Here is a 12,502-nt window from a genome sequence, read left to right as displayed (position 1 = left end):
CTCTGTTTCAAAAAGTGTTTTACGCTGCTGTCGACAAAAGTGATTCCCCCGGTTTAGGTTTGCTCCATCACAAAGTATGGTGGCTGTCATTTCTGTTTACCTGGCCAGAGAGGTGAAGGTGCTGAGGGTTGTTTTTGTGGAAGGTAATTTTGAGGTAAATCAAAGATGCATGCACAAGAAGCCTGATACTTCCAACAGAGCAACTGTTGGGGCGTAACAAAGTAACTAATATAAGGGAGACGCTTGGCTTGGTGGGTTTAGTTTACCTTGTAGTGCAAATAGCCATCATCTGCAGTTCATTATACTTTATATCTGAAAGTATTTGGTTCTTGGTGTTGCATATACTTTACCTGTTCAGTCTGTTAGACAACAAGGCTGAATGGTGGGTAGAAAACATCTTCCTTCCATTGATAGCATACACAGCAAATATTCATGTACCAATGTGGATTGATTACTATCACTTACTTTTAAACCTGAATCAAACAAATTATGTGGTATCTTACCACATTTTTCCTGGAACATGGGTATCACGTGACAAGTGTTTTGGAAATGCTTAAAGAAAATCAAATTCATTTACAAATTTGATAGTAATAATTTAGTGTAGATAAGAGTAGATAGTATGTTTCACCTTCTTGGTGACTTTAAAATAGATCTTTCCCCCACCTTTAAGAATTTACATCTTGCTCAGATATGAAACCAGTTGCAGACTGACATGGCGTTTAAAATTTTAATAGTTTAAACAGGTAAAACTACCTTTCAGTTTAAACTATAACTATGTTTTTATATAAACATAGTTTAAATAGCTTAAACATAGTTAAAATAGTTTAAAAACTCAAAATTTGGAGTTTAAGCTTTATTATTATTTTAAATATATATTGTGAACAAGAACTTAAAGAGAAATGGGAGATTATGAATAAATAATAAGGTGCATAGGTGTACAAGGAAAATACAGCAGTCCATAAATATAGTTAAGAACTCAGTTGTACAGTAAAAAGAAAGGGTATAAAAATGTAGATGGCTAAAGCAATATGTGTGTAGCAGAATAATAATCTACCATGAATTAAAATATGCAAGTACTGGGGACTAAATTGCTTTTACTACTCTAGAAAGTTGCTTTTACTACTATAGCAGTAAATTACTAAACAGCTTTTACTACTTTAGAAAGCATCAGAGATTCTTCAGCTATCACACTAATGTGAAAAATAATAACCTCAGTTCATAGAATTGTATCACAGAGTCACAGAATGGTTTGGGTTGGAAGGCACCTTAAAGCTTATCCACTTTCAACACCCTGCCAGAGACAGGAACACCTTCCACTAGACCAGGTTGCTCAAAGCCACATCCAACCTGGCCTTGAACACTGCCACAGCTTCTCTGGGCAACGTGTTCCAGTGTCTCACCAGCCTCACAGTACAGAATTTCTTCCTAATGTCTAATCTGAATCTACCCTCTTTCAGTTTAAAGCCATTCCCCCTTGTCCTGTCACTACATGCCTTTGTAAAAAATCCCTCTCCAGCTTTCCTGTAGGCCCACCTTAGGTACTGGAAGATTTCTACAAGATCTCCCTGGAGCCTTCTCTTCACCAGACTGAACAACCCCGTAAATCCATAAAAAATCCTCAATACAAAATAGTCCTTTATTCCCTGGTTCTACCCTTTTTGTTCTCACTCCTTGGGTACGACAGGCTTTCTCCAGGCAAGGTACAGACAGGGAAAGTACTAGAGAAAGCACCAAAATGTGCATGTACTTAAATAATGGTTAACACTGCAACCTGCAGTTATCACCAGAGTTAAACCTTAGACAATTAGCTGAACATTTACACCTTTATTGTTTGCTTTGAAGCAAAGAAAGGTTGCATTTTGTAGCATAAGGCAGCAGTCAAAGGGGATAAGGGAGTGAGCTCCTTATGAGCAACCTTGAAAGATCTTTTTTTTATTTTAACCAAAAAAACCCAAATCCATGAGGTGGTCCATATGCCAATATGATGATTAGTGTCTTAGAGGTTTTGCTGTGCCTTCCGTGAAGCATTCCAGTATTTAAATGTTTATTCCGAACAACAAGTTCTGGTTTTCAAAGACCAGAATACCAGCCTTTATAAACAGCTAGTCATATTTTACCTCTTGGCAGTAAAAATGGCGACAAAAGGAAAGTTTAGGAAAAAAGTGCGAATAGTGTTAAAATATGCCTGTTTTCAGTGATTAAAGAACTGCCATAAGCTTGCCTAAAAATAAGAAATATTCTGAAGTTTGACGCCAAAAATCCTTTTTAGGCCTCTCCCAAATGTCTGGAATTTGTTCTCTTTTCTGAGCATGAGAAAGAGATTTTTAGTCATACAGTCTTCTTTTTCAGGAAAACACTGAATGTCTTCTGAACTATCTCACTTGTCTAGATTTGGCTTTCCCCAAGTTTATGATTTCTAATCTCTAATGCCACCCAGAAAAATGAGACAGGTAGTTTATGTTGTGCCACACTGAAAAAATGAATTTTCTCTACTTCTGTGTTCAAAAATGATCCTAAATTCCATGGAGGGGTTAGAGAAAATTAGGTGGCTTTTTAATAACTCTTTCTTATCCAGAACATCTTTTTTTAAGCATAATCCAAGTAGAAATGGAAAGCAGTAAGAAAAAAGCACATCTTACCCCAATGGAGCATATCACTTCTAGAGCAATTCCCTTAGAGAAGACATTTCATCTCTTGCTGAATTGGCCAGTGGATATACTGGGGAACAGGGACGTTATCAGGGGAACAGGCCAGGTAGCCCGCTGAGGGATGCTGCTGGATCTGTGTCACCCAATGTGGTAAAGACAGATGGTTGCCCTTGCTGTGGACACAGGGTGCCCAGTGCTGCAGGTGGTCTGTACAACTGTCCCCACAGGGGCAGGGATCTAAGGTGTATTTAATTCTTTCTTTTAGTTTTGAAATGTCACTAGGTTATTTCAATTTAGGGTCAGTAGGCTCTTCCTCCAAAGAATAACTGACAAAGTTAACTGAATGGTGGTGGTAGTGGTGGTTGCCAAATCCTGCTCTCCCTCCTGTCCCAGGCCATGCACCTGTGATGCTTTCCTTGTGCTGGACCTCCTAGTCATGCCACGAGATCTGCATGCTGAGCCAGCAGCTGCCACTGCACAGTTGTACAACATGATCCAAGTGGAGTGGGAGAAGCAAGCAGGCAGGGACGGGCAGGGCTGAGCCAGACCAACTGCTTCATGACACCCTGCACCTGCATTACACAAGGTCTGCTGGTGTGAAACCACACACTGAGAACTTTGGCTCCCATTAATAGATGTTCTGTATTATCAGGAGATGGACCCTCACTGCAGGCCAGAGATGCTGTCTGGCAGCAATCTGGAATACTCGAGACACGTGCCTGCTCTGGCTGCGGACAGGAGTGTGAGCAAATTGCCACCAATTCTTATATCTAGCTCTCTGAGGGACCACAGGGCACAGACATCAGGTATTTGGTGGGACCAGGGAAACATCTAACGGATTATCCATCCAGTACGAAATGCATCCATCTAACAGATCCTGCATCAAAAAAAAAATGAGGACTACCCACAGAAATGGAAGTCCTCTCAGCGTAGCATGTCAGGCAGTCCTCTGCTTCGTTTCAGACCTGGTAAAACCTGAGTCAGCTGAAATACTGTGACTAGTTCTGGGCACTTAAAAATGCAACACATTTGGAAAGACTCCAGAGGCAAATAACACAAATCATCAGAGGCCCAGCAAACACGGTCTGTTACCCTAGAGCAGCTGCGGAGACGCATAGCAAATTTCAAATATGTAAGAAGTACCTATAAAAAGGAAAGGAATAAACTGTCCTCCAGTGCAATAGCACAAGTGCTGGATTTAAGTTACGTTGAAAAAGACATCAGGACTAAAATACACATGGCTGCTTCCTAACAGGACAGCAAAACACTGGAACAGAGCACTTAAGAAAAATACAGAATTTCTGTATTTGAGAGGTTTTAAGGGTATATGGAACAAATATTAGCCTGTAAATCCCAAAGTCTTTATCTTGAAAACCCCACATAATTGGATGACTGCTGAGTCTGGTTTCTAGGACTTCTGTATTCTCTTCACTTTCTGCCATGGTTTACAACACTAACAATCAGTTCTCCAGATTTAGAATTATATCTCTGGAGTCTTTCTCTCCATGCCTCAAATTCAGGCCTATTGACAAACTGTTCTGTTTCCTTCCTAATTCAATTTCATTAAGTGTAAAACTTTCCAGTCCATCCAAATCACCAAAGTATTACTTCTAGGACTCACTCTCATCTCTAGATCAAAATTCAGTACTTTCTCTGCCTTTCTGCCTCTGGCACCTCAGCATGTGGGAATGGCTACTCTGAGAAAAAGACTGTTTATCACAGCCTCGGCCCATCACCCCCCAAAGAGTGTCCTCTGGCACTCAATCCCCCTGCTCCCCTCTGCTTCCTGATAGGACTTGACCTCCCCGACCACCTGTTTCCAGTGCCTTTATTCCACTCCTCTTCATGTGCACTGAAAACAGGTGGTCGGGGAGGTCAAGTCACTGAAAATCCCTGCCATTTTGGGGGTCCCATTTAAAATTTAAAGTTGTTATTTTCATGCATCTTTCTGATCTGTCCTCATAATTTCCACCCCGTGGGTTGTCTTTGCAGAGCTTTCATCTTTGACACGTTCTTTGCCTTCCGTTTTTAAGTGTGATATTAGAAAACAACCTTGCGCCAGGATCCGCACCCCGCTTCCCGTCTCTAGCCGAGGAGAGGGCCTAGGGCCGCGCTGCGGGAAGCTGCGGTCCCATGGCGGGCAGAGAAGCACTGTACCCTTTTTCCGTTCCTCTCCAGGCACTGCTTCCCCCTCGGCACGTCCCCTAACTCCCTGCTGCCTAAATGTGAGCGCCAGACACTTTCCGAACACCTATATCTGGCGTTTCTGTCTGCAGGCTACCTCGTCTGTGACACCGTTCAGACGGCCTCGATTTGTACTTCTGTACTCCCTCTCAGGGTTAAGCAAAAAGAGACCTACCCCGGGCTTTCGGGGGAAAAAATCTGACGCCTCTCCGTTTCCTCCGAAGTGAACCAGACAGTGGAAATGAAGGAAGAAAAACGTAATGACCCCGACGTGATTCGAACACGCAGCCTTCTGATCTGGAGTCAGACGCGCTACCGTTGCGCCACGAGGTCCTGCTGGGCAGGTATGTGCCGAGTTTCAGAACTCGCCCACCACTGGCAGCTTCCGCCCTTGGAGGGGCCAGCAGCAGTAGCGAAACAGGGGCGGAGCAGAAGGGTGGGGAGCGGACGAAGACCCTGTTCATCCACTATGGCAACCGTACCGATTAAACCCGCAACCCCGCACCAGCCCCTCTCCTCCAACACGGCTTCGTTTATCTCCTTCCCGCGCCAGTACGTTAACTCTACCCACCCGCACACCCCCTACCGGCCCCTCGCAGCAGGGACCTGTCGGCCTCGCAACACCGCCTCCTGAAGCAGACTCATGGGTACCTGTTCAGCTGCTCAGAGATCGCCCCTTCTGCCAACCCCCCTTTTTTGCCATTGTTCCGCAACAGAAGGGGAAGTAAAGGTGCTTTTGCAAAGAAGGCTCCCTCCGAGACGGCGTGGGAAAGACAACTCCTCGTTAGTATAGTGGTGAGTATCCCCGCCTGTCACGCGGGAGACCGGGGTTCGATTCCCCGACGGGGAGGTCGTAGTATGTTTTCCGCCTCGGGCGAGTATTTGTTTTGCTGGCTGGTGCCAGGGGCCGGGCCTAGCGCGGCGGCCGCCGAACAAAGGGCTTGGAGACAAAAAGCGCACTCGAGCGCGGGTCTCCCCGTCGGGGAATCGAACCCCGGTCTCCCGCGTGACAGGCGGGGATACTCACCACTATACTAACGAGGAGCACGCGGGGGTCCGCGGGACCATGCGCAGCCGCTCCGCGGGGAGCGGGACATGCAGCCCCGGCCTAGGCACCCCCTGTGCTGGTGCCCGGAGGGTTTTGGCGGGCACTGCAGTCCCCCCAGCCCTCCCTCCCTCTGTCCCGTTTGGTGGTCTCGCGAAAGCTATGGCGGGTCCCGAGCGGTCGGGCGATGTGTATTAACGTCAACGCGTGCATTTTGTCGTGCAGTGCGGGGAAGGGAAGGGGCTATGCCGGTGGCTGCTGACGTCTCACAGCTTGTCCAGCACCGGGAGACGGTGGGGAGAGGGCGGAGGAAGGGGAAAGGCTCCGCCATGGCTCGTGCTTGTTGTTGTTCTCCCCGGTGGGGAGCGGTATGCTGCCCCGTCTTTCCCGCCCGCCCCACCGCGGAGCGGCCCGGGAGCGCTGCAGGGCGAAGAAAGCGCCCGAGGGCAGGCGGCGGGCGCAGAGCAGGAGCTCGGGTGTCCTGGCGTTTGTACATTTGCCTGTCGTTCACGCACAGCTTCTCTTTACGGGAACCCGAGAAGCCCTGGAGTCAGCAGTCCTTGGGGTGAAGAGTCTCTAGCACCTGCTTCTTACCTACCTAAAAAGGGGACGAGAGAAATGGAAACCGGTTACGTTGGGATTTGAGACTAAAAGGCAGAGGACATATACTGACCGTATGGCATCATACCAACTCGGTCAGCAGTAACATGGTTGTAAGTCTGTAATATTTCTTTGGGTATAAGGACCCCAGCGTAGCTTTTTCAGACAAGCATAGCTAAAGAACAGACAGCAATCTGTATGTAGACATCTAAATAGACGTGACCTGAAAATAAAGCTTTTCTAAATACTGACCTGCTCGTTTAAGCACTTAAATATAAACGTGTTTCCCAGTGGATGCCAACAGATTCAAATTTTGTCCTGACAACTGAAAAATAATAAATAAAGTCTCATAATAATGTCGTTACTTTAGAGGTAGCATAATGAGATGAACTTGTAGGGCTGTGATAAGGTGATAGCCTTAAACCTCCCAAAGCATGATCAAAACCCGTGTTGCTAGGCTCATCTAAACTTCCTGTGTGGGTTCAGATTTTATTCAGCAGATGATGATGGTTTACTTTCAGCTGGAAAACTAGTGGATCAAACACTGCCTGTCTGCATTTTGTGAGACCACTCACATGTAACTCTAGTTCAGACTTTTAGCAGTCCCTTCTGAATTCCTTCTGTTCCTTGATCCCTGGGGTCAGGTATCAGAGACGTGACCACTTGTGTAAGTGCTGGTGCTTGCTGCCACCAGACCTTCCTTAGCTTCTGCTCTTTACCTCAGAGCTGGTTTTGCCTCAGGTTCCTGTACAGACCTCTCCTTGGGCTGTCTTCTCTTGGGATGTGACTTCTGCTGTCTCCATACCATCTCTTGCAAATTTTTGGCATTGCTAAGCACTTTGACAACACCGGAGCCAGGCTCACAACAAGTTGTGTAGACATTTTGGTGTGTTAGGGGTTCAAACTGAGGAAAAATGGAAAAAGCTACAGAAGTGGTTTTGCCTCTTCTGCATTTTATTGAGTGGTCTGGGAAGCATCAGTAGGGGGAATGTGTTAAGCATAGGGCAAAATGTTAGGGCAACTCCTTGCACCAGCAGTTTCCTCCTTGCTATAGTTGCCACAATGATCCTGGTGGCCTGAAAGAAATGAGATCAGTCCTTAGAACCAGCAGTTGCTGCCAGGTAAGTTTTGTGAGCAGTAAGTCGGGCCCTTTGTCTTCTTGCCAGGCTGTAAAATGGCACAAGTCATTTAAACTCAGTGACTGTAATTTTATATTCAGAGAGGCGCATGAGGTGGGGGAAGAGCCTTCTATAGCTACAGAAATTAATGCTTCTAAGTCAGTGTAAAGCCACAAGCCCTAGTTGAGAAATGAAGTACTTCACTGGTATGGTCTTTAGGATGCCCCAGCCGAGAAGAGCTACTGCAGTTGAATAGATTTTATTCTGATTACTCTTTATAGCTATTTGTTGCTGCCCATTTACACATATCCAACACTGTGTGCTCTGTGCCCTGTTTTCCATGTAATTTTTGTCTGTACCTTCACCCTGTGGAGTTCACAGCACAGGATTTAATAAGCTTTATAAGTAAGAATGTATGAATTATCAGATGGTGTATTTAATTACAGTACTTCTTTCTGTGTGAGTTTTGGCCTAACACAATTTCTGTCCAGTGTAATGGATTCGTTGCATGGTCTGTATGACTCAGTTATCTCTCTGTGCTAATGTATTTTGATCAAGCTAAACCAAAGTTTTAGAAGTTATTAGAAAAATCAGTTTACATCACTTGAGGGAATGAATGATCAGACATCCCATGTAAAATCAACAGCTGAAGAAATTCAAGGTAAAGGGGACTGTGACATCCTATGACACTGCCTGGTGGGAGAAGGGACCTAAGAGGCTTTTTCCCCTATTAGCATGCTTGGTATAGTTTACTAAATGTAGCCACACAGCTGGGCAGCTTCCTCTCCATGTTGCATTATGTGAACTGTTTAATAAATGGAGCCTTTCAAAAACCTGTTGGAGGAGTCTCAGGGATTGAAAGCTTATGTCCTAAGAATTGTGAAATAAAATAGAGAAGTGCCTATGTAGAACCCCATTTTTGTTCAGGTAAAAAGCACCCTGATGGGAAAGTTGAATAGTTGAATATAACCATTTCTGTTCCTATATCATGGTTTAAATCCAGTGGATACTCTGAATAAGAATAAACTCCTTCTCAGAGGGAATCTACAGTCTGATCACTTTTGCCTTCAAAAGGGATTGCCAAGCAAATGTACTTGGAGAGATACTGTGAAAACCAGGAAAATTCAAACCATGAAAAGTGGAGGCTGGCTGGTTTTAAGGAAAAAAATCAACTTTAGAATAGCAAAATCTGAGAGATGTCCTGTCTAAAATTCAGAGGACAGGACCCAGTAATTAAAAGGAAGAAGATTGATCAAGTTGGTATGCAGAATACACTTCTCTTGGTGTATGAGTTGTATTGGTTTTGAGTAATCCCAAAAGAGTGTTTATGCAGCAAAGCCTTTAGAGACATATTGGGACACTCCAAAACCCCAACAGGTTGTGTACTAATGTAAGCATTCCTGTGTAATGCAGTTCTGGATACTAGAATATGCCTACCATATGACTACAAGAATAGTCATTGCTTTCTGGCTATGGTGAAAAACTACAGTGGACCCAAACAATTTCATCATTGGTCTGACTTGGTCTGAAATATGGAATTTCTTAGAATCTAGACATTGTCAATAATTTGCTTCAAGGTAGACCAATCATGTAGTGCCTAAGAAGGAAAATTTACAGGCAGTCATGAGAAAGACTAATACTGTCATATACAGCTATAACCATAAGGTCTGACTCTTGCATCATATCAGTTCTAGGCTTAAACAGCTGTCATTCAAAAAAAGGGAATCGTGAACCTAATAAAGGAAAATGATGCGTAGAGAGAGGAAAACATGGGATAGCAAAACCCACAGAAAGTAATACAGGACAATGCACCATAGACTGAAGTTAGGTATCCAAAACAAAGATGTCATGAGATAAAGGCATCACACAAAGAAATTAGGTAAAAATATCTCCCCATGTAAAGAGCATGGGGAGATATTTAAAGGTATAGTACAAAACTATAAATGAGGGAATATGCAGTTTATTTAACTTTATCTTAGAAGGCTGATCATCACAAACTTCTTTTACACATTCCAATGCTCATTCAATATAGACATTGCGAACAAGTGCAGGCCAGGTAATTACGATGGGGAAACCGGACAATGAGACCAAAGATGAGCATAGAGAAGAAGTGCCATTAAAACCAAAACCTATGTGCTTGCTTAAGTTATGAAATTAGAAATACACAAAAGATCCTGCAGAAGACTTGGAAGAAAAAAAGCCCAGAAAATTTTATGCTCCCATGTCAAAACTCACTAGTGCCCCAGACCTTGACTAATACTTGCTCTCCTCTAAGTTTGCTAGACTGTACTGCTGTAGTACTGAAAAATCAGTGGGAAAACAAAGTCAGTGTGCTGAGCCAATAATGAATAGAAGTCAGTTTAGTCTTTCTCTGGTAGTTAACACAGGGGAAACTGACCTTACCTTGAAAGCACTATCAGAACATGCCAAGGAAGTACAAAGGGAAATTTATGATGGTTTGCTGCTTTTGTAAAGGTTTTGGGAAGTTTCAGCCAGATACACATCACTGAAAAATGCACTGATGACTCAAAAAATCCAGACTTTAGACAACACTGTAGCTGAGAGAGAAAGCAACATTGTAATCTGATATCATCAAGGTACATTTTGTCTGTGAAAGCATTTGATATTAAGTAGAAAGCACAACAAATGACGGTTTGGAATCTTCTAAATGGCAACTGGGTTAATGGAGCTTGTATGAACAACGTGATGTCTGTTAGCAATCTTTCTTTAAGAGTTTAATTAGAGAAAACCTTCAGAGCTTGATGAATGTTAAAAATAAAAATGATAAATGTTAAAAAACCCCCCAAAGTGCTAAAAATAGTGTCAACAAAAAACAAAGTTAACAACTCATTTATTTTAACAACCAAGCACTAGATCAAAGCTACCAGCACTGTATCAGTTCGTTGCTGGCTTCACTCATGTTCCTGGTCCTCCAGTCTCCACCATTTACTAGTTTGTTGTGTTGTGCATGGGCAACAGAGGAATAGCCTCCTTTCTAGATAAACTGTGGCTTGATGGGTTAATAGTTTACTTCTATCTCCTTTTCTTAGGATAAAAGAGCCACCTGCCATGGAAACCACATTTTTCTTTTCCTTACTCAGGGAAGTACTCCACTGATTGCAGTAATCCAGTGTGCACAGGGAAACCTTGAGAAACCCTTTGTGGTCCTCATCACTGACAAAAACCACTAAGGCTTAATTTCTCTTTAAGTAGTCAGGTTTTATCCTTGCCATGTGTTGTACTATTACACCTTCATTTGGCTTCTCCACTCTGCAGTCTTTTTGTCTTCCTCTTCCCTGTTCTTCCTTCCCTCCCCTCACCCCCCTTAACTTTTTTGTTTTGTTTTCCTCTTTCTCCTGAAGAAAACAGAATGCCCATGTCTTATCCAAGTCATGGGAGTGCAAAAGAGCAAGCTGAAGGCTAGAGGAAACTGCTGGTCCTGTTCATCTGTGTCAGGAGAAGATCCTGAGATTGGTTCCTTTGCTTCTGACACAATTTTCAGTGGGTGCATGAGCAATAGAAGGGAAGTGGATAGGTTTTTAAATTTAGCAGATGGAAGAAGGAAGATGGTATAAAATAAAACATTAAAAAGCCCTTACAGAAATTAATTGCCGTTTCCAGTATTATTCATAATAGAGAAAAGCGAATGTGAACATCCACCAGAGATTGTTCAAGATTTGATGGATGGTTAACTATCTTGCTCAACTGTAAAAGCCTGACACTTAAAGTTGCAGAAATAAATCACAGTGCACTTCAAAATTGAAAGAAGAGATGAGTATTTAAAGTCAGTTGAATAGCCAAAACCACAAATGAGGAACTGTTGAGAATGATGTGCTTAGAGCACAGCTGCTTGAAGTAAGAGCTGAACACAATGGTATATCTGCCATACACTGGCTGACAATCACCACATTACTCTTAATTCTAGTAAAATCAAAGTAAAAGCAGTAAGACAGAAAGTATCAGATGCACTGCTAGGTAGAGTCAGATTCAGTGAACACAGCATCTACTCCTGGGAGAAAAAGTAGAGTTTGTTCGTTGCTTTTTGCTTGTTTTTCATTTACATTGATGATTCTCATTATATGTAATTGGAATGTGGAGTTTTTTTACTTTGAAAGGCACAAACACCTTGATTCAGAACCATAAATTTTTTTCTTTGCTGTTTGCTATTTTGCAGGATAATGATCGTTACATAAAGTTGTAGTTTTTTTTTTTTATTTGTTGTTTGCTTTTTTTTTTTGAGACTCTTCCCAAAAGAACTAGACTTTCAGGTTTGCAGTTGCGTTGGCTCCCTCTGGTGGCATTCTGAAGCGCTTTAGTTTTTAGTCCAGTGAAATTCGTTTGACAGCAGTTTGGGGTTACTATTTTATGTAATTATTATATTAAGAATAGGACAAACAAATAGTCATATCTCTTAAATCCAATTCAGTTTACACAAAATCAGCTCATAAAATGAAATTATATCAATCTGGGTCAAAATGGCTGGAAAAAAAAAAAAAGATGATTAATTTCCCTTCCCTCACATTCTCTTAACTGAGTTCATGAATGGCATTTTGCTATTTGCTTTGTGTTTGGAAAGAAGTTACAACAGTGTCTTAACTATGGGACTGGCCTGTTTAACTTGGCAGCAAAAATCAGTCTCTTACAGAAAGTTTTAATACGAGAATTTCCAGTTTGAAATTAAGACACTTGGCAGCTGTTGCTACTTGCATCCTGACAGCCCTTGCCAGAGCTGAACCAGATGTGCAGTTAATGCCTGTTTTTATCCATCTGTTATTAATATTGAATATAGAAAAGAGAGGAAAGAAAAGATAAAGAGTAGCAGGAAATGCAGAAACAGTTCCATCATTTCCTCTGTTTAGGCATGTGGGAAGAACCTGTATTTTGGGAATTTTGCAGAGGATGAAACT

At 42.7% G+C, this 12,502-nt stretch overlaps 3 non-coding genes across 3 annotated transcripts; 1 reads left to right on the top strand and 2 right to left on the bottom strand.

Moving 5' to 3' along the window:
- Nucleotides 1-5,093: 5,093 nt before the first annotated feature.
- TRNAW-CCA (transfer RNA tryptophan (anticodon CCA)) lies at nt 5,094-5,165 on the bottom strand. Its single transcript has one exon. It is a non-coding gene; the product is annotated as a tRNA-Trp (tRNA).
- A 445-nt stretch (nt 5,166-5,610) lies between these two features.
- On the top strand, nt 5,611-5,682 carry TRNAD-GUC (transfer RNA aspartic acid (anticodon GUC)). Its single transcript has one exon. It is a non-coding gene; the product is annotated as a tRNA-Asp (tRNA).
- Nucleotides 5,683-5,804: 122 nt separating this feature from the next.
- TRNAD-GUC (transfer RNA aspartic acid (anticodon GUC)) lies at nt 5,805-5,876 on the bottom strand. Its single transcript has one exon. It is a non-coding gene; the product is annotated as a tRNA-Asp (tRNA).
- Nucleotides 5,877-12,502: the final 6,626 nt, after the last annotated feature.

Source organism: Neopsephotus bourkii, unplaced genomic scaffold (genome assembly GCF_033783945.1).
Source record: "Neopsephotus bourkii isolate Nb327-2 ecotype Australia unplaced genomic scaffold, CSIRO-AGI_Nbou_v1 NB_107, whole genome shotgun sequence".
NCBI lineage: Eukaryota > Metazoa > Chordata > Aves > Psittaciformes > Psittacidae > Neopsephotus > Neopsephotus bourkii.
The sequence above is the reverse complement of the archived record's forward strand: the minus strand, read 5'-3'. Positions and strand labels throughout refer to the sequence as shown.